This window comes from Phyllobates terribilis, unplaced genomic scaffold, assembly GCF_046119375.1.
Source record: "Phyllobates terribilis strain yellow unplaced genomic scaffold, ASM4611937v1 Scaffold_1__5_contigs__length_1240528914, whole genome shotgun sequence".
NCBI lineage: Eukaryota > Metazoa > Chordata > Amphibia > Anura > Dendrobatidae > Phyllobates > Phyllobates terribilis.
Window position 1 is genome coordinate 304,270,998 of NW_027362761.1, and position 5,858 is coordinate 304,276,855.

The window sequence follows — 5,858 nt, forward strand, 5'->3', positions numbered from 1 at the left end:
AGTTGCAGTGTGAGGGACGCGTCTGTCGATGTGATAGATGCAGTGTGAGGGACGCATCTGTCCATGCGATAGATGCAGTGTGAGGGACGCGTCTGTCCATGTGATAGATGCAGTGTGAGGGACGCGTCTGTCCATGTGATAGATGCAGTGTGAGGGACGCGTCTGTCCATGTGATAGATGCAGTGTGAGGGACGCGTCTGTCCATGTGATGCAGTATGCGGGACAACGTCTGTCCATGTGATAGATGCAGTGTGCGGGACAACGTCTGTCCATGTGATAGATGCAGTGTGCGGGACGCGTCTGTCCATGTGATAGATGCAGTGTGAGGGACGCGTCCGTCCATGTGATAGATGCAGTATGCGGGACAACGTCTGTCCATGTGATAGATGCAGTGTGCGGGACGCGTCTGTCCATGTGATAGATGCAGTGTGAGGGACGCGTCCGTCCATGTGATAGATGCAGTGTGAGGGACGCGTCTGTTCATGTGATAGATGCAGTGTGAGGGACGCGTCTGTCCATGTGATGCAGTATGCGGGACAACGTCTGTCCATGTGATAGATGCAGTGTGAGGGACGCGTCTGTCCATGTGATAGATGCAGCGTGAGGGACGCGTCTGTCCATGTGATAGATGCAGTGTGAGGGACGCGTCTGTCCATGTGATGCAGTATGCGGGACAATGTCTGTCCATGTGATAGATGCAGTGTGAGGGACGCGTCTGTCCATGTGATAGATGCAGCGTGAGGGACGCGTCTGTCCATGTGATAGATGCAGTGTGAGGGACGCGTCTGTCCATGTGATAGATGCAGTGTGAGGGACGCGTCTGTCCATGCGATAGATGCAGTGTGAGGGACGCGTCTGTCCATGCGATAGATGCAGTGTGAGGGACGCGTCTGTCCATGCGATAGATGCAGTGTGAGGGACGCGTCTGTCCATGCGATAGATGCAGTGTGAGGGACGCGTCTGTCCATGTGATAGATGCAGTGTGAGGGACGCGTCTGTCCTTGTGATGCAGTATGCGGGACAACGTCTGTCCATGTGATAGATGCAGTGTGAGGGACGCGTCTGTCCATGTGATAGATGCAGCGTGAGGGACGCGTCTGTCCATGTGATAGATGCAGTGTGAGGGACGCGTCTGTCCATGTGATGCAGTATGCGGGACAACGTCTGTCCATGTGATAGATGCAGTGTGAGGGACGCGTCTGTCCATGTGATAGATGCAGCGTGAGGGACGCGTCTGTCCATGTGATAGATGCAGTGTGAGGGACGCGTCTGTCCATGTGATAGATGCAGCGTGAGGGACGCGTCTGTCCATGTGATAGATGCAGTGTGAGGGACGCGTCTGTCCATGTGATAGATGCAGTGTGAGGGACGCGTCTGTCCATGGGATAGATGCAGTGTGAGGGACGCGTCTGTCCATGCGATAGATGCAGTGTGAGGGACGCGTCTGTCCATGCGATAGATGCAGTGTGAGGGACGCGTCTGTCCATGTGATAGATGCAGTGTGAGGGACGCGTCTGTCCATGTGATAGATGCAGTGTGAGGGACGCGTCTGTCCATGTGATAGATGCAGTGTGAGGGACGCGTCTGTCCATGTGATGCAGTATGCGGGACAACGTCTGTCCATGTGATAGATGCAGTGTGCGGGACAACGTCTGTCCATGTGATAGATGCAGTGTGCGGGACGCGTCTGTCCATGTGATAGATGCAGTGTGAGGGACGCGTCCGTCCATGTGATAGATGCAGTATGCGGGACAACGTCTGTCCATGTGATAGATGCAGTGTGCGGGACGCGTCTGTCCATGTGATAGATGCAGTGTGAGGGACGCGTCCGTCCATGTGATAGATGCAGTGTGAGGGACGCGTCTGTTCATGTGATAGATGCAGTGTGAGGGACGCGTCTGTCCATGTGATGCAGTATGCGGGACAACGTCTGTCCATGTGATAGATGCAGTGTGAGGGACGCGTCTGTCCATGTGATAGATGCAGCGTGAGGGACGCGTCTGTCCATGTGATAGATGCAGTGTGAGGGACGCGTCTGTCCATGTGATGCAGTATGCGGGACAATGTCTGTCCATGTGATAGATGCAGTGTGAGGGACGCGTCTGTCCATGTGATAGATGCAGCGTGAGGGACGCGTCTGTCCATGTGATAGATGCAGTGTGAGGGACGCGTCTGTCCATGTGATAGATGCAGTGTGAGGGACGCGTCTGTCCATGCGATAGATGCAGTGTGAGGGACGCGTCTGTCCATGCGATAGATGCAGTGTGAGGGACGCGTCTGTCCATGCGATAGATGCAGTGTGAGGGACGCGTCTGTCCATGCGATAGATGCAGTGTGAGGGACGCGTCTGTCCATGCGATAGATGCAGTGTGAGGGACGCGTCTGTCCATGTGATAGATGCAGTGTGAGGGACGCGTCTGTCCTTGTGATGCAGTATGCGGGACAACGTCTGTCCATGTGATAGATGCAGTGTGAGGGACGCGTCTGTCCATGTGATAGATGCAGCGTGAGGGACGCGTCTGTCCATGTGATAGATGCAGTGTGAGGGACGCGTCTGTCCATGTGATGCAGTATGCGGGACAACGTCTGTCCATGTGATAGATGCAGTGTGAGGGACGCGTCTGTCCATGTGATAGATGCAGCGTGAGGGACGCGTCTGTCCATGTGATAGATGCAGTGTGAGGGACGCGTCTGTCCATGTGATAGATGCAGCGTGAGGGACGCGTCTGTCCATGTGATAGATGCAGTGTGAGGGACGCGTCTGTCCATGTGATAGATGCAGTGTGAGGGACGCGTCTGTCCATGGGATAGATGCAGTGTGAGGGACGCGTCTGTCCATGCGATAGATGCAGTGTGAGGGACGCGTCTGTCCATGCGATAGATGCAGTGTGAGGGACGCGTCTGTCCATGCGATAGATGCAGTGTGAGGGACGCGTCTGTCCATGCGATAGATGCAGTGTGAGGGACGCGTCTGTCCATGTGATAGATGCAGTGTGAGGGACGCGTCTGTCCATGTGATAGTTGCAGTGTGAGGGACGCGTCTGTCCATGTGATAGATGCAGTGTGAGGGACGCGTCTGTCCATGTGATAGATGCAGTGTGAGGGACGCGTCTGTCCATGCGATAGATGCAGTGTGAGGGACGCGTCTGTCCATGCGATAGATGCAGTGTGAGGGACGCGTCTGTCCATGCGATAGATGCAGTGTGAGGGACGCGTCTGTCCATGCGATAGATGCAGTGTGAGGGACGCGTCTGTCCATGTGATAGATGCAGTGTGAGGGACGCGTCTGTCCATGTGATAGATGCAGTGTGAGGGACGCGTCTGTCCATGTGATAGATGCAGTGTGAGGGACGCGTCTGTCCATGTGATGCAGTATGCGGGACAACGTCTGTCCATGTGATAGATGCAGTGTGCGGGACAACGTCTGTCCATGTGATAGATGCAGTGTGCGGGACGCGTCTGTCCATGTGATAGATGCAGTGTGAGGGACGCGTCCGTCCATGTGATAGATGCAGTATGCGGGACAACGTCTGTCCATGTGATAGATGCAGTGTGCGGGACGCGTCTGTCCATGTGATAGATGCAGTGTGAGGGACGCGTCCGTCCATGTGATAGATGCAGTGTGAGGGACGCGTCTGTTCATGTGATAGATGCAGTGTGAGGGACGCGTCTGTCCATGTGATGCAGTATGCGGGACAACGTCTGTCCATGTGATAGATGCAGTGTGAGGGACGCGTCTGTCCATGTGATAGATGCAGCGTGAGGGACGCGTCTGTCCATGTGATAGATGCAGTGTGAGGGACGCGTCTGTCCATGTGATAGATGCAGTGTGAGGGACGCGTCTGTCCATGCGATAGATGCAGTGTGAGGGACGCGTCTGTCCATGCGATAGATGCAGTGTGAGGGACGCGTCTGTCCATGCGATAGATGCAGTGTGAGGGACGCGTCTGTCCATGCGATAGATGCAGTGTGAGGGACGCGTCTGTCCATGCGATAGATGCAGTGTGAGGGACGCGTCTGTCCATGTGATAGATGCAGTGTGAGGGACGCGTCTGTCCTTGTGATGCAGTATGCGGGACAACGTCTGTCCATGTGATAGATGCAGTGTGAGGGACGCGTCTGTCCATGTGATAGATGCAGCGTGAGGGACGCGTCTGTCCATGTGATAGATGCAGTGTGAGGGACGCGTCTGTCCATGTGATGCAGTATGCGGGACAACGTCTGTCCATGTGATAGATGCAGTGTGAGGGACGCGTCTGTCCATGTGATAGATGCAGCGTGAGGGACGCGTCTGTCCATGTGATAGATGCAGTGTGAGGGACGCGTCTGTCCATGTGATAGATGCAGCGTGAGGGACGCGTCTGTCCATGTGATAGATGCAGTGTGAGGGACGCGTCTGTCCATGTGATAGATGCAGTGTGAGGGACGCGTCTGTCCATGTGATAGATGCAGTGTGAGGGACGCGTCTGTCCATGTGATAGATGCAGTGTGAGGGACGCGTCTGTCCATGGGATAGATGCAGTGTGAGGGACGCGTCTGTCCATGGGATAGATGCAGTGTGAGGGACGCGTCTGTCCATGCGATAGATGCAGTGTGAGGGACGCGTCTGTCCATGCGATAGATGCAGTGTGAGGGACGCGTCTGTCCATGCGATAGATGCAGTGTGAGGGACGCGTCTGTCCATGCGATAGATGCAGTGTGAGGGACGCGTCTGTCCATGTGATAGATGCAGTGTGAGGGACGCGTCTGTCCATGTGATAGTTGCAGTGTGAGGGACGCGTCTGTCCATGTGATAGATGCAGTGTGAGGGACGCGTCTGTCCATGTGATAGATGCAGTGTGAGGGACGCGTCTGTCCATGCGATAGATGCAGTGTGAGGGACGCGTCTGTCCATGCGATAGATGCAGTGTGAGGGACGCGTCTGTCCATGTGATAGATGCAGTGTGAGGGACGCGTCCGTCCATGTGATAGATGCAGTGTGAGGGACGCGTCTGTCCATGCGATAGATGCAGTGTGAGGGACGCGTCTGTCCATGCGATAGATGCAGTGTGAGGGACGCGTCTGTCCATGCGATAGATGCAGTGTGAGGGACGCGTCTGTCCATGTGATAGATGCAGTGTGAGGGACGCGTCTGTCCATGTGATAGATGCAGTGTGAGGGACGCGTCTGTCCATGTGATAGATGCAGTGTGAGGGACGCGTCTGTCCATGTGATAGACGCAGTGTGTGAATGGGCTTCGCTACAATGAGAACAGATAAGAGATCTCCTAACACTAAGGAGCTCTGTAGTAAATAAATTATAGCGCAAAGTGCTGAGGCTAGTGGACTGGATCCCACAGAGAACATCCCACACTGACCATCACAGCCTAATGTCACTTGTCAGAAGCTGAGAGCCTATCACAATCATAGCCCCTCATAGATCTATATTTAACCACACATGTTCAGTCTCCGTAGAGACTGTCAAAAATTGCCGGTGCCGGCTGTATTTCAAGCCGTCACGGCGGGGTATTGGGAAAAGTTTTCAATTAGCAATAATCGCGCCTCGGATAAACCTCATTGGCTACGATACTGCCACTGCGCAAAGCTACCGACTAGAGTCCGGCCCGGGAGCCCACATGATCGGGGCAATCTGCTAGATTATGGCGACTACACCCAAAATCACTCTGCTTCCCATTCTTCACCTACTTCTTATCTGCTCTCCTCCCAGCCTGCCCGCGCTATGTTCTGTACTAATACAGTGTCTCATATGTAGAAATTATCACATACATGAGAGCAACGAGTGGGGCATGATGGGTATCCAATGCAAATGAGGCAGTGGCTCGTCACGTCATCCACCCCTCTTACCCAGTATTCACCTGA

The 5,858-nt window shown here is 54.4% G+C and overlaps 1 non-coding gene across 1 annotated transcript; it reads right to left on the minus strand.

Annotated features, from left to right (window-relative positions):
- Positions 1 to 5,444: 5,444 nt before the first annotated feature.
- LOC141174757 (U4 spliceosomal RNA) lies at positions 5,445 to 5,585 on the minus strand. Its single transcript, XR_012252983.1, has one exon. It is a non-coding gene; the product is annotated as a U4 spliceosomal RNA (small nuclear RNA).
- Positions 5,586 to 5,858: the final 273 nt, after the last annotated feature.